Below are 23,061 nucleotides of genomic sequence, written 5' to 3' on the forward strand. Positions count from 1 at the left end.
TAGTAGCCTTCACTCCTTGCTTTTACAATGGCTAAACTTGGTCTTTTCAGTTCTCCTCCTAGCCATGGGAAAGGGACCGAGGTGAAGACTCTCTTTTTCCCCTTGTTTTTCCCCTCAGCTGGCTGCACTGGATGGCAAATGCCCTTGCAACCATGGAAGGACAGAAAATCAGCGTGAAGGAAGTGTGGTCTGGGAAAGAGAAGTGGCAGCCGATCTAATACCACACTGAAGAGCAGTGAAACAAAAGCAAAGGCCAGATAACATTGACCAAAAAAAAGGAAAAGGAAAGAGGGAGAAGCTGCCCCAGCATGGTATTGTAGTGGAGGAGGAGAGCGTGATGCTGTGTTTTCCAGTCCTGACCCTGCCGCAGTGGCTTTCTGTCACCTGGATATGAGGTAGATGAGGTAGAGTGTCTCCAAATAACGCCTAAGTAACCTTGGTGGTTTTCTGTAATGGGGGAAGATAGCAGTGTAACAGCCGCCCTTCTCTGGGAAAGGGTGTAATGCCATGTACGTAAACCAGGGCTGCCTTAGACCTAGGATGTGAAGATTGTAAGGCCTGGTTTTTACTAAGACCATTGGGGTAGGACCAAAGTTGGGTTTTAAGTCTCCTTTATCACTAAAGTGGAGGTGTAAGTTGAGGAGGACGGAAAACCACTGGAGCCCTGTTCATTGCGACCACACCACTATCATCCTCCGTTGTGCTTGAGGCAAAGATTAAAGCTTTGCACTGGCCAAGGAACTCCGTAAATCAAGAAATAGTCTTAGGAGGCCAATTCCAGATACTTTTTTTCTAACCAGAAGTGAATAAAAGAGATGAGAATCAGGTCCATTCAGGAGTACCCCACCTGCCCTTCCCAGCCTTGTGACACACTGGTTGTAAAGATACGGAGCATCCTCTACGTCTGCTTCCTCTAGTGTGGTCAAAGCAGAGTTAAGCCTCCTTGTCCCTCTCTCCCCCCAAAAAAGTGCATTATGGGATTCTCTTTTCTGCCTCTCCCTCCTCTCTCCAGAGCTGTGTGTTTGAAATGATATCTATTTCTCTTTGTGACAGCACACCGTGACTGCTGCCTTGACATTCTCCCAAGCTGACATCCCGACCGGTATGACACTGATGCCTTTGGGCAGAAATCAGAGCCGGTTTGCTACATGCCTCTGTGTAGCCACGATGCCCGTAGCGCCTTGGAGAGCCCCCAGTGCCCTGTTGGGGAAATGGAGCGAGCACGTGGGCCCCAAATGAACTCCAAGAAGAGAGCAGGCATTATCTGCAGTGATCCTGCTACCCATTTTCAGTTTTAAGTGTTCACATCGACATGGTTTTTTCCTTCTTTCCCCCCACCCCCGCTTTTCTCTCCCTTCTTGCCATGCCTGTGGTTTCCTGCTTCTCCCCCAGTTGCAGAGTCCTTGGGGAGCTGGGCTTTCGCGAGCTGGAAAAGGAGTGCACAAGCGTCTGATCAGCCTTTATTAGTGTTGAGAAAGATCTAATAGTTCCTGGCTTCTAGGACCATTACCTGTCATTTAATTTTATTAAGTCAGTGATGAGAAAATTTAAAATTAAAGGCTTTGTAAATTGGATTCCAGTTTGAAAGGGAGGCACCTACCAGGAAGTTAGCGCCGAAGCTTGCAGATGGGCCGCTGGGAACAATACCAGACTTGAGCATTTATCTTCAGCTGCTTTGACAAAGATCCTGTGCCAAGGCGTGGTGGGAAGGTAGTTTGTGGCAAAGCCTCGGGGTATCCAGAAATCTTCAGCTATGTGAACCGTACAATCCTTCCTTTGCCAGGCTACTCGCGTTCAGACCTCCAGGTACCATCCAAGAGGAAGGGTGGTCTTCTGTTTGAGTCGTTACCCACTGCTGCAAGTTCTGAGTCAGCTGAAGTGACACCAGACAAGTCATTTCATCTCCTTGTGGTCCATTTCCTGATTTATAAGGAGGAGGAGCTAGTGTCAGTATTGATTATTTTTTTCTTACCTGTTGCCTGTTTTTAAGTAGTCAGCTCTTTGGGACAGGTACTGCCCTTAACTCTTGTGCTTACAACAAAAGCTCCAACTCCTTTGAGTCTTCAAGGCAAAAATAAAGACTTTTGTTAAGTCCATAATGGAGAGCAAGCAAAACGGATGAGCCACTTAGTTAAGAGAAACATCTCGTTCTTAGGGGTTGTAACGGTGGAGTATTCTCTGCTTTTGAGACGTATCTTTGAATTAGCCATCCACGCGCACTTGCGAATGAAATACCCCAATTGCAATAAAGCAATCCAGCTAACTAATTATGGTGTGACAAGGGAAGCTTAGGGGCCAATCACAGCAAAGAGCTGCTGTCACTTCTGTTTTCTCAGCTGAATAAAAGTCTCATGGTGACATTGCTCTGATGAGAAGCAGCATGAACTAGTGGTTAGAAGTATAGTCTGGGAATCAGAATTTTTGGTTATTGTGTCTCAATTTGGTTTTGACTTGAGTGACGTGGGAGAAGTCACCTGAAGTCAGAATTGTAAGGTTGACTCCTGCCCATCCTTGCATTGTTAAATAAACAAATTGTGCTTACACAGCTTTACATGAAGATCTAAGGTTCACACTTTGCCTCTGAAAGGCAGAGTACAGTACTCCACCAAAGCACAGGGCTTCTCCAGTTAATAACAGATTGTGAAATTGTTTATCTCCTGAAGGCAGAATGTACGAGGATGAAACAGAGATTCCCTTTAAATTAATGGTTTCTTGGCAAAGTTTATCTCAGGTTCTCCCTGCATAGTTTGACATTTTTCATCTCCCTGAGCTTTGCCATTTTTGTCTGGGTTTAGTAGAGGTAAGTTTGTAAGCCCTTCAGGCTGGAAGAGATGCCCTCTGACCACCCACTCCAACACCCATATAGCGAAGCCTCGGATGTGAATCCTCACTTTAAGGAAGGTTCACCTCTATTTAAAGAACCAGGACTGAGAGCAAAGTCTCACACCGTAGAAACCCACTGTGAAAGATGGCTCTTTCACCTTGTTTCACCAGAGAGCTTCCAAACCACGCAGGCAGGAGGTGGGATAATATACCCAGAGGAAACTGAGACACGGAGGGATAGATAAGGAGGGGCAGTACTCGTGCAGAGAGTAGGCACTGCGGGCAACCTTGGACCCAGAGTTCCTGCACAGTGAGACTAAGCACGTGTTCACTCCAGGCCATTCTTCCTGTCTCTCCATAGGCACAGCAGTTCCTTGACTTCAGCTAATGACCACGTTGTCTTGAAGGAGGAGTGATGCCTCTCCCAAGTTTCTCTGCTAGCGTCGTGAGAGAACTGATCTGTGAGCTATTCAGTGGTTACTTATATCATTCTTGTGTTTCCAGCCATGTGACTTGACCGCAAGGCTTTCAGAAGGTAATCTGGGGAGATTTTATCAAATGTAAAATGTTCCTAGACATTACTGTAGCCATGATGTAATGAACCAAGGTTTTGTTCTTTAAATTCCACTTTGCTGAAAAACCACAGGCCCCAAAAAATTGTTCTAGAGAAGCTAGGGAGTTTTAAGAAGGAGGCTGAGATCTTGTGCTGGGCTGAGCCATTCTGTGCTGCAGTGCTAGGAGAAAGAGTTTCCGACTGAGTACTGTGTCGCTGGCTTGGTAAGGTCCAGACGGAACCTCTGATACGGACAACAGCCTCTTCACAACAACCACTCCCTCCTTTCTGCCACTGAGGTGGGAGGTGTAGCCAGAGGAAACGCAGCACGGCCAGGCCTGCATTGTACCTCACTACTCCGAGTTTGTTGCGTGTTTGGCGCTTTGGTATTTGTTGTAATTGTGGCTGTTGCTCTTTTTTGTGAAGACAATTCCAGCCCAAAATCTTGCCTCAAAAAAAGCCAAAAACGTGATCCCCTCACGTAACACTGCTTTCTTAGTATCACCCATGCTGGAGCTGAGAACCTAGTTTGCAGTATCTCAGTGCTTTGAAAGACCTTTAAAACCCTTTTTAGAAGGACAATGATTTCTGAGTCTGCGAAAGTCTTCCTGGCATATTTATATCTGCCAGACCAGGATGAGACTGTCCATGCTTTGATGCTTTGGATTTCAGTACCTGTTGAAATCCCCTGAACAAATGGTGCTATTAATTACGGGGCCTGGCTTTGATGAATGATGCATAGGGGACAACATTTCATTTTGTCCAGGGGGAGGTAAGCGGGACGGGGCGTTTCTGAGTGTTCAGTGATGCAGGAGAGGTCCTGGGTGTTGCCTGATCAAGGGGAAGTTGCTTCCTCTCTCTAGAGTGCTGTAAAGTCAGTGTCAAGTCACTGTGGCATCTGGGTTATGTCACCTTCTGATGGGGCTACCTCTTCAGACGTCAGATTTGCTCAGACAGAAACCAACTCAGTCCTTTACCTAAAAAAACTTTCAGAATTACTCTAAGGGTTACAAATAATTTTGTCCTAAATGGCTTCTGCCTGCCCGAAGGACTGCCCCGTCCCCAGGCCATTTTAACACCGGAGCAATGTGTTTGGGGCTCAGATAAGTGAGACGGGGGGAGGCCGTGGGGTGTTCTCAGGGAGGGCCCCAGGATCTTACCACCATTTCTTTCCCCACATCCTTTTGAAACTCCCAAATCGGTGAACAGGAGTCTTGCAAAAGCTGTTTCTATGACAAGATTATAAGAAAGGTTTGTTCCTGAAGTGGTGAAAAAAGCTTTTTCCGCAGCTTTGATTTAGTAGCTAGCCAAGTTCATTTCTTATTTGTGTGTATCATTGTGTTTTGGTGCTGGGAAGTCATGTTTATGCCAAAAAATTGAATTAGTTTTTGGAGCACCTGAAACTTCTGTACACCACTTGTCATTTCAGTCTAATTAATTACAGCCATCTGAGAACATCTCTAGCTGGTTTTCACAAAGGGGCTTCTGGACGAGGTAATGCAGTGTTAGAAAACTTTGCTGGACAGGAGGGTTGCTCTCGGTAGCAGGACTACTAGGTAGTAGGTTTGTGAGATACCACTTGACGTGACTGGTGGAAAATGAGACCATTCAAAAGGGAGAGGAGGAGAAGGGAAGTCAGAAGACGGTGCCATTGAAACTAAGAATAATGGGAGGAGAGTATTCACTCCGTTTAAAGCACCCAAAATGACAAGGAACAAATGGGAGTGCATGATGTTCTCTTGTTGTTGTGGCGAAGACGAGCCTTAGCAAAGACAGAAGGCGTCATTGCTTTTAACCGAGTTTAGGTGTTTACACTGTAGATGTTTACATGATTTGGTCATCCATATTCCAGTTGCGTGATTCACTTCAGGATAATCTGAGTCGCACCTTGGAAATTTCTTTTTCTTATTATTGATTGTAAAGGTTTCCAAATGATACCGGCTCCAGCGAAGAAACCTATACTGCATCCATCTGCCTTTGTCAGAATTAGACCCAAGGTGTCAGGGAAAGAGAGTAAGTGTCAGGATTCGCGTGAGGGAGACCTCACTGCAGTAATAGGGCAAAAGCTTGTTCAACAGATCTGCAGGTACAGGGAAGAAGTAAGTTTCGGGAAGGCAGGTAGATCTCAGCTGGAGAAGCAAAGGCACATTCGGGGAAGGAGAAGTTCAAGGGTGAAGGTCAAGGAACAGAAAATGCACAATAGGAGAACAGAACTGGGAAAGAGAAACTGTTTTCATGTCTGTTCTAGTTTAGAACAAGCACTTGGTTATTCAAAACTAGAAAAAGAAGTTCAATCACCCCAGAATAAACCAGTGCTGATGACATGTGGCTGCGAGATGGGAAACCGAAGCTCAGGTCTCTACCTTATTCATATCATGGACTAGGACCAGAGTCTCCCACACTGGGTCCGAGCGTACCAGCTCAGGTACAATGGACGGCTGGGAGGGGCTTTTGTAGCTTGTCCTCCCGGAAGCATTCCGGTTTGTACACATGATAAAATACTTGTAAGTAACGTGAAACTCTGGGTACCTCACATTACACACAGTAACCCTAAAAACAACATGTGGAGTGGCAGAAGACATTCCATGCAGGTCTTGAGAATGTACTCTTTTTGAAACTCTTACATTCTTTTTGTGAGAAATTTCAGTTTAACATAATTGACTTTCCCAATGAAATCACACTGAAAAATTTCCCGAACAGCTCTCATAAGGAGGCTTTGGAGTCAGGAGGACCAGAAGAACCCTTCACGTAATAAGTTTAAAACAAATAAGAGGAAATAAGTTGTGACATGAGTGGCTAAATAGATTGCAGAAGTCATTGCCAAGGAATACAATGGCCAAAGGCACAAATATGTTCAAAGAACATTTAGATATGAAAATGGAGGGTGGCTCCGTTGATGGCCATGTTAGCCACCTGATGTAGGAAGTCTTTAAGCAGATTACTAAAATGATAGCCAGGTATAACAGGGAAAGAGCAGTCACAGGAGGACCTGGGGTTTGTACTCTCCCTTAAGCAGTCTGCCCGTGCCTTCTGGTAGAGATCAGGCACTGAGCGAGATTGATTTTTGGTCTGACCCCGGTATGGCATTTCTTACGCTTGTTCTAAGTACTTCTGCATCTTCTTGCCCTTGTGACGGTACCGGAAGAATACACTGGGTTTTGGTCAGCGTAGTGCGTATGCCTGCTTTTGTGTCCTGTCTGCGTACGTCGGCCTGTGGGATATGTCTGTGATGCAGCTACGTTTTAGTGGTCAGACACCGTTTACTACAAACACGTAAGATTAAGAGGATCTTAACCCCTGTGCCTTGTGTTTCACAGGGTGTGCGAAGGCCCAAACCAGGCAATCTTGCCTTTGTTGGTGCTGCCCCAATTCCAAAAATACAGAGCAGGGCATAAATTCCAGAAATGGGTTTTCCAAATGGACTGCAAAGCTGAGAATTAAACACAAGTGTGAACCCTCTTCCAGCTCCTTCTGTCATTTGGGCATGCTCGTGCCACGTGTCAGTACAAACTGTTGAGCCATCTGGAATGGGTTTATGTGAGTCCGTGGGGTTTAGATCATTTTGCGTGGGAAATCCCTCAGTACTCCGCTCATTTCACTGACAGGCAGCTCATGCCTCCGCATGACAAAATAGAGACAGACCCTTTGCAAAGCATAATGGAGGAGGATGTTCTGACTGTGATCCAAAATTCTTCTCACAATAACATCATCTGACTCGTTTAGCCCTCCAGATGGGGCGGGCTCTTACGTCTGGCACAGAGATATCATGTATAAACATCTAGAAACCATTTTTTTATTAGTTCAAGGCAAAACCTGCTCCCATCCTCCTCGGTTTTACCTGTGTTTAATTCCAGTGATCCAGTTTCTGCATGGCGTTAACCGTCACCACACTTGAGTCTACCCAGCTGAGGATCCATTCCATACCCTTCAGCTGAAAGACGCCTGACTTAGGTGAGTACACACCTGCAGTCTTAGCCTGAGCAAGGCATTTAAATGTAGTCTTGGCTGAAACTGGGCCTAAGAGTGGGTAAAACTTGGCACTGAGGGGGCACATGAACTGAATGCCCTGTGAAAAAGATGTAAAAAGTAGGTAGGGTAGAAACTTGGAGCCAATGTTTACTACATTTTTATGTGGTTATAGGGCAGCTGTCTGACCTCCTCACCTAATTTGCAAATAATCTTGTCAGGACAAATTAGTCCATGCTAAGCCTGTGCTGTTGAGACTAGATGGTTATCAGGACCGGCACTAGTGAATTTTAAGGTAGTTCTGGTATCTCTGCAGTATAGTGGAGTCACAGTGACTGCAGTGCAGAGATATGCTTTTGTATTAAACAAAATATACACAAAAACCCTCTTCTGCAGAAACCTGGAGTTAATGGTCTTCCTGTCTGGTTTCTTTCAGGCCATTTTCACTACAGAGGTGAGTGTTGGAAATAAAGATTTAAACTACACTTGAAACAGCAGCTCTGAACACTGTGAATTGCTTAATTCATCTTAATAGAGGTGTTCGCTCTGAACCCGAAAAGCTTTTAGTTGAGATTTAGCCTGTGGTTTGATATTACAAATTGCTTGGTGGTAACATCGGTTTAAGACACTGTTGTCTCCTGGCCTCTTGTTCTTGTGCTTTGCTGGCACAACTCCTCCTGTGGTTGGGAACCAGATGGGAGGAGCCATCCAACTTGGCCAAAAAAACAACAACAACAACAAAAAAAAAAAAAAGGTTTAGTGTGTGTGTTTGTTTGTTTGTTTAAAGCAGGAAAAGTTCCTCCGTCTGGTTCAGCGCGTGGTCGCACAGAGTTTTCCTGGCACAACTGAGTGGAAAGAGCACTTTGGCTTGGAGGGGAAATGAGCAGCGGAGGGTGAAAGGTGAGCAGCAATTACTGATTCTGGTAATGCCACAGTGTACTTTTTAATATCAGACCATGATCTGGAACTGATCTCAACACGTGACAAATGCTCAAATACCTTTAAAATGGTTGGTCTTAATCTTTGTTTTTAGGTGTCTTGGCATACACTCCAGTTCGTGTCCTTATCTCACAGTCTCCAGCCGTCTTCAAAGGCTTTTCCAGCTTCTTGTGTTGTGCGAGTTCAAAAACCTGCAGCCCGCTGGTATTGAAAATGTGCGAATGAACAAAATAATTGGAGTTGAATGACAGTGTAAGTATCAGTTGTCACTGTAAGGAATGTTTCCTTTATTTCCGTCATGAGTTCATTGAGAAAGAACCCGTTTTAATATAAATGAAAGCGGAGTTTCCACGGTGCCTTTCTCAAATTTAGAAGATCTTGTCATTTAAATCCAGTTTGCCATGGAACATAAAGATCATTTGCTATGTACCACATCAAACCATCTAAGTCCAGAGGTACCATGAAGAATGTGATGAGGTGCCTGGAAAAGCCAAATGAAAATCTATGAAAAGAACAGACTTTCAAGGCACTAGAAAGTGGGAAATTAATCTCATTGAAAGTTTGCCACCCTGCTCCCAGAAATGGAGTTGTCTGATAAATAAATTCCCTGCAGACATTAAAAAAACAAGCAAACCCAGAACAGTGGAATACCCAAATGATTTGGTTAGAGAAATGTTTGCTTTGTTTAATGAATTATGATGGTTTTGATGAAATTTCCATTGCAAATTTGAGTTGTGCTTGACGGGAGAAAATTTGTATCTCCAAAGCCTGTGAAAAAATGTCTGTCTGCCTTCTGTCCGCCTGTCCCTCCATCCACAGAACAAAATTCAAATAGTTTCCAGAGAGCGTCTGGCATACATGCTGAAAGTAAAACTTAACGAAGTGTCTTTGGCTATGAATAGCCATATCTCCAAATATTATAGTGCACTGAGCTGAAATCTCAGACATGTCCATTGATTAACATCTCTCATTAATGAAACTGCCGGGCCCTGAAGTGTGGAGTTTGCTACTGAGTTCACAGGTAACTCGTGCTAGCAGCCCGCGGCTTTGTGTGCCAAGCTGGGCACCCCGTCGCCGTCTCTCTCCTTTTACTGCATCGCCCGATACTGTGAAACAGAGGGAGAGAGGAATTTCTGCTTTGATTTCTTTGCAGCGACACGCAGACAGAAGCAGCTCAAGGGAATCCTGCACAGCAGAGGTTAATGTGACCCACATATAATTGTGTGAAAAGATGCCACTCTGCGCCTTTGTCAAAGAGGCTTCTTGTTACAACCCAAGCTATCTAGTCCCCAGCCCCTTCAGCAAAGCACAGTTTTCTTGCATTAAATCACCACTGCCCTCTTGCCAGCTGCTTAGAGTTTGCACATTATACAGCAGAGATATATAATATATATTTATATATTTTTAAAATGTGACAGATTGTCTTGTAACATATGCGGTATTGCCTTGAAATGAACTACGTGCATCTGATGGCCGAGCCAGCAGACCTAGTGTGTGTGTGTGTGTATGTGCGGTTTGTATTTTTTTTCCTTCTGTTGGAAATCTGAGAGGCTGGGACACTTGAGCTTTTCATGTTGCTTCTCTCTGAAATATTCATGACGAGTTGACGACCTTGATTCTTTGATACCTGCCATTTATTTATGTGCCAGTGACGATAACCACTGCTAAGTACATATGTCAGTGACATGGTTGAGTGAGTTGCATGATAAGGGGAGGGAGGGCATCTGAGGGATGTGTGTGCTGGAATAAGATTACGTTATAAACTCTGAGGGCATTTTAGGAGACTGCCATGCCATCTTACTCACCCCACTTTGTTTTTCTGACTAAAGCCTGTTTTCTCTGCTTCTTCTCCAGCTTTTTCTTCCGACTTGGAAATCTGCTAGTTCGCTGCTGCTTTTCTTAAAGATGATCATTGGCTGGTTATGGAGTGAATTGCTAATGAAATAGTCGGTTACGCTTACATTTTTAAAAAAGAGATGTGAGTCTGGGGAGACCCAAGGAATTCTTCTCAAGTGAGAAACAGATCCTCATTGAAATGGACGCCAGGGAGTTGGTCAGATGATCGGGGCATTCTGGTACTCTGTAAAGGCAAGGAAAGATGAGGGTAGAGCAAAAGAAGATAAGAGTAGGTAAGCACCAGTATCACATACAACCTCGTAAATGTGAAATTTAAGCAGGCAAATCTCCTTGCTTTTGAGTGATCCCATTCTTTGGAAGGATTGTAACCTGCAAGGCACCAGGCATAAGGTGTTGAGGGTGGGGGTAAATACATTAATAGAAAGGGTTACAGAAGTGATGACATCATGAAATAGATGGGGAAAGAGTTCCCGAGTGAAAATTAAATGAAGTCCAACATGAACCAGTCTTCACTGTGGTTGGCAAAATGTAAAGACATAGAGAATTAAAGAGACATTGCTGGATCAAGGAGTGCATGTGCTTCCTTTCAGCTGCAAGTTATTCCACGGGCTTTCAGAGACGTAACTAGTGTCAGGACCTGGATTCATCCCACTTAGCTTAAGTTGTCTAGCTGAAGGATGGAATTAGGAGTCCCATTGTGCTGGGCTGACTTCCTTGCTGTAGGTGCCTGTGCTTTCTGCAGTGGTGATCTGGGGAGTGAAGGGTGGTGCTTTCCTGACTCAGATACCCTACTTCAAAGTGGGCTGTGGGTGGGAATTGGAAAGGTTGGATGGAGACAGTCGGTCCCCTACTGTTGGATGCTGAAGAGTGGACTCTGATGGGTAGATGTAGTGACAGAGTTTTCCTTCACCTAAACTGTGAAGTGAAGGAAGCCGGAGCAAGAGAGACGATGGAGCAGAACCTCTCCCACGGATTCTCTTCTCACTGTATTTCATATAGAAAATTGCAGCCCTGTCTCTTTTTTGGGCTATCTTTCTCTTTCAGAAGTCACAGTAAGCACACATCTATACTGCAGTGTACATTCTCCTGAAGATAACTTCCCTTTGCTGTAAGAAAATATGGGGAAAAGAAGGAGGACGCAAGGATGGAATTAAAATTAAAAAGGCCTAAGAGGCTTCTGCATATGCTTCTTGAACCACAGCCCGTCTAGAGAGGCAGGAGATAAGGTGGCTTAGGGAATGCAGCTGAGTCTAGGGAGGCATTTATTTAAGATTGATATCGAACCTTGGAATTGTGAGTGGGAGGTTTTTTTTGAGGAAGGAACAGGATGTTGCCAGGAGGGAGGGAGGCTGGCTAGGATGATTTATTATAAGAGGTCAGTAGCAGGAAGTCACTGGAGATATGTGATGGTCTAAACACGGGCCAAGGAACCCGGGTGAGGACACTGTTTTATGCTCTGAGATTCTGGCTCCTCAAAATAGGGCCAACGGAGTGACTGGGTGGTCTAATTTAGGGTCATCCTTGGTGGTCCTGCATACGTGTGTTTTGGTCAGCTTCCTTGTCCACATGTCTCCTTCTGTGCACAATGACCCATGCTGCTCTGGGGTCTGTTATGCAGGCTTGTGCCATTAAAAAAAAAATTCACTGCAGTTGGAAGGGAGATTTCAGGCCTTTCTTAGGGCAAGAAGTCATTTGGTGCTTACACAGATAATTGTGCACATGGGGGCTACTGAGAGCATGATGTAGTCATATTTATCTTTAGGCTCCTCTTCCCACCATAGGAAAATTCCCTAGGAATTTTTTCCATAGGAAATGAGAAGACTGGCAAGAGAAGAGGAATCCCAGGCAGGAATGACCTTTCAGGCCATAAACAGAATTGGAAAGTTCAGCTGGATGTATAGCTTTAACTAGTTGTCAATCTGAAATCTGCAGCTCCGTGTCAATGTAATGGTCCATTGAACTTGAGCAGGACTACTGCAGGCATCAGTGCTTTTTGATACTGATGACTATAAATAAAGTATTGATTATTAGTCACAGCCACCGTCTGTCTAACCTACTTCTGAAAGTCATTTATGTGTATTTTGCTGTCCTGTCTTCTGACCCAGTCAAACCTGGAGTCCTTCCGTGTCAGGAACAGTTGTCCTTCCCGAGAAGACAGACGCTGTCACAGAGAACCCTCAAGTCAAACAGGCAGGAGCACGGAAGAAGGGATTTGGGCTCCCTGGGAAATGCCCTTTGACTTCAGATGACCTTAAATGACTTGTCAAAGGTCACACAGAAAAGTTAGTGCTTGGGTACAGGACTAAGTTCGTACCTTTTCCGTAGGGGTGAATATCTAGACAATTCTCCAGTATCCCTGTTCAGCTTCCCGCTGTTGCATGCTTGGCTGTGTTGTGGGGTTTTTTGGGGCCTTCAAACCCTGCTGCTGGGCTTCTGTTTCTTTCTGCAGTTATTCTGGCTGTCCCTGCTGATAATAGCTCAGATTAGATCTACACAAGGGGGTAAGATCTGAGCTTTTCATGCTGTCCTTTTATCTAATGTCCTCCAGCTCGTGGTCCTGTCGTCCCTGCGCAGCTTGGTATGTGGTGATGTTCACTCTCCTGCTTACACTCAGTGAATGATTTATCATGTGTTATCAGTAGGACTCTGTACAGTGTCCAGGGACAATGTTTTCTTCCATCTGGTTCCAAGCTGGTGGAACACCCTTCCATATGGTTTTCACATGTGGTTCTCCTAGTACGTCCTTTCTATTTTTTCCCTCTGGATTCATCATTATGCAGTTTGTCTAACAAGTACACTTTGTTTCACTTTATAAATTAATCACATGCGTAAATTAAAACTTCAGCAAATGTGGATATTTCTTAAATGACAGGAAACCTTCACAGCTGGGTGAATCTATCTTCTCGAAGAAATCCCCAGTCCCAGGACATAGTGGAAATTAATGGCTGCAGTGTTTCACACCACTCTTCAGTCAGATATTAGCCTATGGCTTGTTCTGGAAGAATCTTATCTTACAGTGTGTGGGGAAAGTCTTTTAGGTCTGTTCTGTATTATGAAGATGCTGGTTGCAGTTACAGGTTCACAACGCGGGCAGGACAGAGACCACAAAAACCTCTGTCTATGTAAATCATCTTGAGACACAGACAGTGATTCACCATGACTTGATATTGGGCACTCCGAGAGACAAACAGCTTCATCTCACCAGTCTTCTGAGCGATCCAACCTGCAAAAGGGCTCCTCTGTCAGAATCACTTGCTGCTGGATTTGCTGGTCTTTGCAGATAACTTTTCTCTGTGGTCTTTGTTGATTTTATGTTGTTAGACCTGGTAACACACTTTTATCTTATCTGGCTTTTTCTCTTCTTTGCTCTCCGTGGTGTTTGCTATTCCAGAATAAATATGCAGACCGCCTGCCCCTGGAGGCCAGTGCACTGTGTTCCTCCCCAGAGAGCGTGCAAATATTTGCACCACACCAGTCTCTGAGCCCCGAGACGTGAGCAGCGACACGAGGAGGTGCAGCAGAGGGCAGGGGTGGAAGGCTGGAGAGTGTGAAACTAGCACACGGCAGCCGGGGCAGTTGGCTTGGAGCGTTTAGCAAGCGATTGCCTTGTGCTCAGAGCAACAGGAAAAGGGGACTTTATTTTGGGGGCGCACATGTAAATGTGCACACCTGTATGAGTTTGTGGTGAGGTCTCTATGAGTGACACTGATGGACTTTGGCTAGTGAACGTATGTGTGTCGCACGTTCTCAGGAACAGCAACAGGGACGGTACTCCAAGCTAAGTGCCGTTTTCTGGCTTCATCCCTCTTGCTTCCAGGCTCCTACGTTTCAAAATAGCATGTGTATCGTGTGTGTACGCTTTTGTGTTTGTGTTTGTAATGCGTGTGGGCATTCTGTCCGAATTGGCGAGGTCAGACACTTTGGTTTGAGTTTTCTGCCCCTGCAGATGCATCTTGTATCTGTTGAGGATTCAGACCTTATCCGTTCACAGAAGGGATGATGGAAACAGAAGAATACTCAAGATGGGTAATGTCTTTAGGCCTTTCTATCCCATTTAGTTTCTCATTGGAAAGAAACTTTCCTCAGTTTCGCAAGAGGACACTCTTCATTTGAATCCTTTTCTCCACTGCCTGTGGTGTGCTCATGTGCTTCAGAAGCTGTTTCATCTTCAGAAAATCATGCTTCTGAAGTGATGGGATCTCAGAGCTGCTTCTTATTGCAGGGTTATGTGGAACATCACCCCTACTTTATGTCCCGTTCATAAGCAGAGGATCTTGTGGTGATGGTTCCTGTCCAAAGAGAGATAAGCCATTGCTAGAGCTAGGGCAGCCATCACACCATGGAGCATGTTAAGCGGTCATTTCGTAAACTGTTGAGGCCAGTGTAAGGCAGTATTCTCACCAGAAGAAGATATTTCCACTTTTCCTCCTTTCTTTAGGTGCTGCTTTTCTATGCTTTCTCCTCCCTTGATAGCACAGACGTTCTTACAGCTCCATGATGAAGTCCCCAAAAATCTCAGAAAGGAATTACAGTTAGGTTTACCTTAGATCTGGTCCCTAATTTGCTTCATTGTGGAAAGCATGTTTGTACAACTGTGGTGTTCATTTGTGGTGGTGTCGCTCTTCACCTGCGGGGACACACGGGAGGAGAAGCAGGAGGGTAGGTACTACTAGTTGAGACGTGCTATTTAGCCCTTTAAGGGCACCTCCCCACTCTCTCCCCTGTTGACTCCCTGCATGTCCTCCCATCTCTCTCACCTCACTTAGCTTCTTTGATTTGGAGATGCCGCTGGGTTGGCTGAGAGGGTTCCTTTTTGTTGGTTTTGGGGGTTTTGGTGTTTGCTCACCGTTGCCTTTTTCCAGTTTGAAGTTTGCCGCCTTCTGGCCTCCGGGCCAGTGACCCTTCTGCGAGCTGTCGGGCCGCGCAGCGCACACCGTGTTATCATCCAGGAGGCTGTTTCATTTCCATCTGGGGCTTTTGGTCTGGACTGGATCCATCATGCCGGCAGGTCTGATTGATTGCCTTATTGACAATCAGGTTGACCCTTGTTCGGCAGGCTGACATGCTCCGTATTTCACGGGCCGGCATTTGATGCGTATCAAAGAGGTGGTCAGGTCATCAGAACAGCCAATTAAAACAATAAAGAGGGAGGAGTGGAAGATGAGGTTTTAACTCTTTCCAGCCCATCATAAACATCTTTATGAAGTGGAGGTATTTTTTTCTGCCAAAATGAGGGCTGGGAAGGAGGTAAGAACAAAGATCCATCTCTATAAAATTTATCCGTGGGAACTCTTTAAAAATTGAGTAAGCAAAGATGAAGAAACAATTAACTGTCTATATAGTTGTCAGTTATGTAGAGTCTGGAATGAGACTGGATCAATTGCCTTCCTTCCAATGGTTTTTTTCTTTGTTTTCTTTTCTGAACAGCATATCGTAAAGGAGACCGTGCAATTCAGCATAGGTTAATGAATATACAGTAGTACATCTCAAACTCAAACACTGCTTGGAAGACAAGGATTTTGTGTCATCGCTGCTGTTACCTGAAAAGGAGAAAAGCGCTCCCATTACAGTTGCTGGTAGCTGACAGCTGGCAGAAGGTAATAAATTTAGGAGTTATTTAGCATCAGCTTCCGAATAATGGTAGCAGAAGAACATGCTTTTCACATGAGAAACCTAATGAGGGAGAAGTGCTAGAGCCGGGAATTAAGAATACCACTGGGATCACGGATAATAAAAGGTCTATCATCTGTCAGTGGCTGATGTTCATACCAGTGCAGGGTCAGTCACAGTTGCTTCGATGTTAATTTGGGGGCTGTGTTTTAAGATAATGCAGCCTTTCCTAAGATGCCAGCAAAAATGCCCTAGAACCCAGACATTTTTGCCTGCCGAGCTTTGCTCCACACTTGCACTGAAGTTTCCAGGTATCTGTTTTAATGGAAATTCTAGCAAAATAACACTTGGATCAGGATTAAGTTTAGAAAGGTTACTTTTTGAATGGTTCAACACATCCAGACTCAATTCCTGGTTCAGACGCAGAATTTCAGGGTGGCTTCATGTGCTGTACTTCGATTTCCAGCCTGTAAAAGGGGCAACAACTACCTTGTTTTCCCGAGAACATTAAAATCTATGAAACACAATAATGCTAAGAACTATCTTGGTGTCTGAATAAGGGAAGAAAAAAAAAAAATCCCCCTACCCCCTGCAAAAGATACCACACCATACTCGCAGCGCAGCACACGCTCCTCAAAGATCTTCTTTCACCTGCTTATACTTGTTCAGTTTTTGCTTTAATATCATAATCTAACTAATGCAAAGGCATTGAATCCATTTTCTGTCTGTTGGGTAAATGATGGTTAAGTGTCAGGAGATTTATTTAATTGTCTAGCTATTAAAAAAAGGTAGGTCTGCTGAGTGAAAGCTTTTATGCTTTTAAATGAGGTATTGTTGTGATTAGAATTTAAACAGCAATGATTTCCTCAAAAATGCATTGGCAATAATTGCTGGCTTGTTTGATTGTCCACATAACTGTACCACCCTCACTGCCAAGAAACTCATCTGAACCACCAATGATAATAATAGCTATTTTTTTCCATTAAGCGTGCAGCAGATATAATATTCAGGGCCAGGAACATCTTCATTAGGCAGTTCGGAAAGTGAACACATTGTTCACAAATCAGCCTCAAGAATAATGGACTAGAGAGACTTCAGAGGTGAGGGATGGAGGTTGTGGGGGTGGGAAAGGGGCTTAAAGCTTCATGAACCGCATAGAGAGAGGATTTTAGTGGGATACGGGCAATTGATTCCCTTAAGTGTCTTTGAAGAGGCCGGTGTAGAGGTGGAGAAACTCCAGATGACTCATTATAATACTGCTTAGTCTCGTCACACTGTCTCGATGATCATTTTACTCTTTTCTTTTTCTGTAATTAAAAAAGCCAAGAATACAAAGCTAATTCATCTGGCATAACCAAAACCAGCAGCACAATGATGAGAGGTTTCTGAGGCGAGTTGATGACCTGCAGGTGAGAAAATGGCTGCCCTTCAGTTTACCTGGATGTCTCAGAGACTGCTGAAAATCCTAGACATCTGCGAAATGCAAACAAGCTAAACACCTTCTTTATGAATTTTTTCCATGGGCACTCCGTTTCCCAAGTGAATGTCGCTTCTCTGCTAGCTCTTGTCCCAGGAATCCATCCTGTGCCGGGCGCGCAGCTCAGGACGAGTCTCTGCCAGAGCATTTGCTGCTTGGGGGGTGTGAAGGGCCTGGCCCCTAGAAAAACACCTGTACCCAAGGGCAGAGAGAGAGATTCTTCTCTGTCCTTCTTCATGTCTTTCCTTTCTTAATTCCACATTCACTAATACATTTAGGCCCCAAGAGCTGCTGGTTCCAGGTGTCATGCTTGTGTAGGATCAAGGCTGACACTTGCCCTGAGACTCAAGCAGGAATATTAGCTTCCCATTTCTCATTGCCACCCCCTGCTTGGGAAATCACAGGCAGGGCCAGCAAGGAGCTCCAGTTTGTCTCTCTGTCAACACACTACGCCAGCAAGAGAAGGGCTCTGTGTGAGCGAGGCTGAGCTCCTTGTCCTCCTCCTTGCCCTCGTCAGTCCTAAGTGCCATTTAGCAACATTAGCTGCCTGCTCCTCTCGGTTGGACACCGATTACTCCCTGTTGGAGAGCTGTCAGCAAGGGGAAAGCCATACATCGCGGTGGGAAGTAATCTCACCCGGCAGGGGGGCACCTCTTTCCAGCCAAAACAATGCGACTTTGACAGGCTTGATGTATTTATTATCTTCTTGGTGCAGAAATGCTGCCACAGCAGGCAGCAGGGTTGGGAGGGAGAATGCTACTGGTGGCTTGGAAGAGAAAGCGAGTACAAAGTGCCAAGGAGTTGATGGCGGGGTGCAGGAATGGGTAAAGGGAAAGGAGGGTACAAAAGAAAGGAAAAGACTGTCGTAAAAAGGTGATTCCTTTTACTCAAGTGCTTAACTCATCTCCTGAACTTGAGGGACTCAAGGGCTGGGAAAAAGCAAACAGCAAGTGGAAAAACAGAGATGTTACAGCCCAGACAGGGCATGGTATCCCAGCCAGGCTGGGCCGTGTGAGCATGGTTTTAGAGAGCTGTCACCTTGATGAGGAACATGAATCGCTGGCTCTTGTGCTCCTGGACGTGGCTCCCCTTTGGTTTTATACTGTGATCTGGGAGGGTTTCACCCAAGTGCTGTCTGTCAGGCGATTTTGCCAGCCCCAGTGTGGGTCCCTTTTGTCTCTGTAAAGTGCCAAAGGACATTTTGACTGTAAGGTAAAGCAGTCGGGATCTTTCCGGGGCAGAATTATGTTACGTCTTCAGCTGCTGTGCTAGTTCATAGGCTTCATCAAATTTAAACTCAGCATGGTTACTTGGCTCAAACTCCTGGGTAGCAATGAGGGTAGATCGGGAGCCTGGGCTTTTGCAAGACAGCCGGCTAATCCAGCTTTTCAGCGACAGGCAATCCTTTTCTTTTACTTTGGTGTTCCAAGAGTGAAATCCCTTTAGAGAAATCTAGAAATTTCTCTAGATGAAAGTTCCCCGGGCATGTCCAGGTGCCTTCTCTTAGCAGCAATTAAGTGCAAATTGCCAGGGCCTGAGAGCACCAACGGGGCCTTAGTGCCCTGACCAGCCCTGGAAGGCCTCTGCAAAGGCTCTGCTCCTTGGGGTAGGAGCTGTATTTAAGCTCAGTCCCTCAGCCCTGTTCTGTAAGCCTGAGACTACCTTTGGATTCTTCCTTTGTGGCTTACATGGAGGATTTAAGTTCAGTAGTTGTGTGCTGGGACTCATAATCCTGTCATTCTGCAACTTGGGTGTGTTTATCTGGTGTCTACGCTGTTTTGAGAAGAGGAAAAGAAGCCACCTCTGTACTGATAAGTGAGAAGTAAATTCTTTGTTGTTCTCAGTCTGTATGTAATATAGAAGCATGCAAGTGACTGCAGGGCCTCCTTAAAGGATGAGAAAAGTGTTTCCTGTGTTGCGAGGAAAACTCGCTGTGGGGTGAGGTTGCTTTCACTGAACTCTACTAATCGCCTGGCTGAAGTAAACTGCCTGCTTCAAGGCCACCTTTGCTGCGAAGGACCCAGGGAAACAGGAGCCACCAGAAGAGATGGACGGAAAGGCGCTATCTGCTCCTGACTCTGAGTAAGTGAGCTTTACGTGCGGTTGGGAACATGGTATGTAGAGACTGATATAAGAAGAAAGGCCTGTAGTTGGTAGCAGGATTGCAGAACGGTGCCTCATCAGAGAAGTGGTGGAGTTTCCTAGGTGGATTGGGCAGTGGATGTGTTAAGAGCCAGCTGGCTCTTTTGATGAACTTCTCTTCAGTGAAGTGTTGAAGTTTGGTAGCTTGTAAGTATTGAGAGATGTGCACTTCATTCTGGTTGGAGCATGGCTGAAGAGAAGGTGCACAGGGAGCTGTTTTGTTTATGTTGAGCTTTTATTTTTGTTGTTTTGAAGTTGTCTGTTTGCTTGGTTTTCTGGACAAATGTGGAGTGTGGGTCAAGTGTTTCTTGGCTGAAGTGAGGCTAGATATGCTAACACCTGCATGTTAGACTTGATTTCTCAAAAAAACTACTTTAAAGTGGTTCACCAAATCATGCTCAGGTGGAGGAGAGCTGATTGTGATCTTGCTCAGACTGACTGAATAGCAATAATTGTACTAAAGGCTGTGGTGCAGTAAGCAACCAATCTCTTTTTCTTTTTTTTTTAGTTCTCCTTATCTAAGCAAGCCTATCAGTTTCAGTGCTAGGATCTTTATGACAATAAAAATATTACTGTTATTGTTGCAGCCAAAAGCTATTGATATGGGTTGTTTAGTGAATGTTACGATTTTGTGTTGCGTGGCAGGAACATGTGGATTGCTGTAGTGCTACTGAGTGTCCTTCATGCAGGTGAACCTTGATTTGGAAGAGAAAGCTGTGTCTGTCTTACTAAGGGCTTTCTAGATGCTTTGCAGAAGTTGATTTACAGTCTATCAGCATCGTCCGTATGTGTTGCATAAGATCTCGTGTAGCTCTTCCTTAACACCTCCTTCCCGCATGCACTTTTGTGTATGCTGGCCTTCTAACTAACGTCCTCTGTGTGGTGAAGACCTTGTGCTGGTTTGTCCCTTCTGTGTGACCCAGGTTTCCACACCAGCACTAAGGGGCTTCCCCAGTTATTGATTATTCCAGTTGTGGCGGCGTGCCTTGGATAGCTAAAGTCTAGTAAGCCACAGTGGCCAGATGCATTTGTGGTATAAACTCTGCAACCCCCTGTGAAGTATCTCCTCCTCTTCTCTGTTTCCAACTATACAGGGGAAACATTGTGCTGTACTGCCTGTCTTTGGGCTTTACATCATCTGCAGAAGTGTACTGTCAGACAGCAGTATTGAGTTCCTTCTGGGATTTCTTTAACTCTTTCAGGGGGGTAAAAACTGTGGTAAGGGTAAAGTGTGACGTTGGCTTAGTTTATTGAAAATGCTTGGTTTTTTTAATTTTAATTGATGTTGAATATACTGAAAGGAGGGGCTAAATGCACCTTTCAGGGTAGGAGGGGGTATCTGTATAAACTTTTTGTTCATAATAAAGGAGTCTTTAGGAGGAGGAAGGCTTTGCAGAGTGCCCCCAGGGTGGTGAGGTGCTGGATTGCCATGCTAAGTCTCCTCTGGAAGGCTGTTCCACAGCCAGATTGTTTTCATTGGAAACACTTTGTCACTGTTGTGATCCACGCTGGGCTTTGTGACCCTGTGAGTGTCTGGAAAAACATCTACATTGGCAGAGCTCTTGGTGAGGGAGGCAAGACCGCTTCAGCCTAACTCAGTCCTGATCCTTCACCAGTTCACGTTCCCTTGGTTAGAGCGGAGAGGCACAAGTTCAAGTAGGAAATACACGGTGGCTTACTCCTGTAGCTGTTACGTGCATAAACTAAGGGTTTGTTTCCCTCCTCCAGCCCTTCTCAGCTATCAGCCCAGTACCCTCATAACCCCTGAAGTCAGACAAATGCAAAGAGTAACTCCTTGCTAAGGACAGGTCTTCTTGTGCATGTCCAACCTTGACCCAGGCGTTGGCTCTGTCCTGCTCCGATCTGATCCTTCTCTGATTCAACCCAGTGTAAGCCTGCCCTTCCTTACACACCCCGTGGCCCTCTGTGCTCCAGGCGCCTGCGCCACGTGCTGTTAATAGCTTGCCCAGTCCTGGGGCTCGGGTGGCTGTGCATGGAGTGCTCGCAAGTCCATGCTGTTGGTTTCCTGTCATATTTCATGGCTCTTGATGGCAGCTCAGCTGAGGGGTTATGAAATTCATATCCTCTCTGCCTAGGAGAAGATGGCAAGTGGAAGATTTAATATCCCGGAGGGTTAGCGTAGGAAGTTGTACCAGAGGGAAGAAGGCGGGGGTTAAAACTTCAGGTCCTTCACAAATCTGTGCAAGTCAATGTTTCCAAAGGCTGGAAAGCTGTGAATTAAACCAGCTGAATTACATGTTACAGCACTTTTACTGAATTCCCTTCCCCACCAGTAATTCTAGGATTTACCTTTGGAGTAAGTGGCCCTGTTTCAGTTGCTGATGGATTTCACTTAACAACACAGAAGGCTTGGTGATCAGGAAAGATAATCTCATGCTAAAATCTGTCATCTGTTTTCTGTGTTGCTTTGGGGTCGTGCATCAGGTCTTTGTATGAACAGCAAACTTTGGGATTTCCAGGGGGAGCTGGATTTGACCCTTCTATACCATGTGTTAGATGAAAGCCTGTTCTGTGTTGGGCTGACAACATACAGAGATCTCCAGGTCCTTCAAAGACAAATGCTGTGCTCAAGTAACTTCTTGCAATGGAAGGGTCCAAGGGCATGGATGAAGATTTGATGTGATCTTTCAGCTAGCCTGTGCTCAAAAGGCAACAAATGCAGCAAATAGCTATTCTGTGCTTAAGCCAGGTGGGAGGCAGGGGTCACGCAGGGTGGAGGAAAAGGAGAGCTTAAGGGTGTCTTAGTCTTAAATCTCTTTGAGTCTAGAGCAGCGCAGCAACTTTTGCAGCAAGTCATCTTGAGGTGCGCTGGCAAGAAGCCCCCTTTGGGTCAGGCAGGAGAGGCAATGGCTTGGTACTGCTTGGTGACTGTGCCAGCCAGCTTCTGGGGGGAGAGTGGGAGCTCTGGGCTAGAAACTGAGGGAACAGAGGAACTCGTGGCAGCCAGGCTCCCCAGCCCTGGTTGTCCACATACCATGCGTGGAGGCGAGTGGTGTGTGTTAGTGGGATGCTATGGCCGGACTCTGAACAATAAGTGTCTCTATTTTTGTTCCTTCTCTAGAGGCAGTCCTTTAAAGAGGACAAAGGTTGATTGGTGTTTTGTTGGCTTGTTGGGTTTTTTCAATTGTACCGTCCCTCTAAAAATAAAACTTTACCATTTATGTGGCCTAAATCCCAGAGCTGCAGCCTGGCTTTGTGTGGCAGCAGTTGTGGTGAAGCTAAATGTCAAGGATCAGCAAAGAGGAGCTTTTGTTTAGTCCCATTTTACTAATAGTTTTCCTTTTCCAGAAAAAAAGTATATTTTTTTGGTAATGAAACAGTAGCTTAAAAAATACTTCTTTATTTTCTTCCTTAAAAATTAAAAGCTTCATCTCCATCCCAAACTCACCCAAAATATTTCAGCACCAAATTACTTTGAAGTCCACAAAACCAGAAAAAGAATTTAGAAGAGATGGAAGAAACAACTGAAACACTGCAGAGATGGAAGATGCCATGCAATGAATGAAAGCAATTTAGTGAAAGTCAACAAAACCTCCAAAACCAAAATAAAAAAAAGCTGATGTTCAGATGGCAAATATTTTTGGACAAACAAACAAATTTCAGTCCTAAAAGAATAAGAATTGCTGTCTGGCTCTTGGGAACCCTTTTTTTTCCCTTGTGGGAGCTGTCTGGT

At 45.1% G+C, this 23,061-nt stretch overlaps 1 long non-coding RNA gene across 1 annotated transcript; it reads left to right on the top strand.

The window, feature by feature from the left end:
• The first annotated feature begins 3,195 nt into the window (after positions 1–3,195).
• Positions 3,196–10,751, top strand: LOC129213665 (uncharacterized). Its single transcript, XR_008579494.1, has 4 exons — positions 3,196–7,327; positions 8,130–8,242; positions 8,376–8,533; positions 10,136–10,751. It is a non-coding gene; the product is annotated as an uncharacterized LOC129213665 (long non-coding RNA).
• The last annotated feature ends 12,310 nt before the right edge of the window (positions 10,752–23,061 follow it).

This window comes from Grus americana, chromosome 16 (assembly GCF_028858705.1).
Source record: "Grus americana isolate bGruAme1 chromosome 16, bGruAme1.mat, whole genome shotgun sequence".
NCBI classification, from domain to species: Eukaryota; Metazoa; Chordata; class Aves; order Gruiformes; family Gruidae; genus Grus; species Grus americana.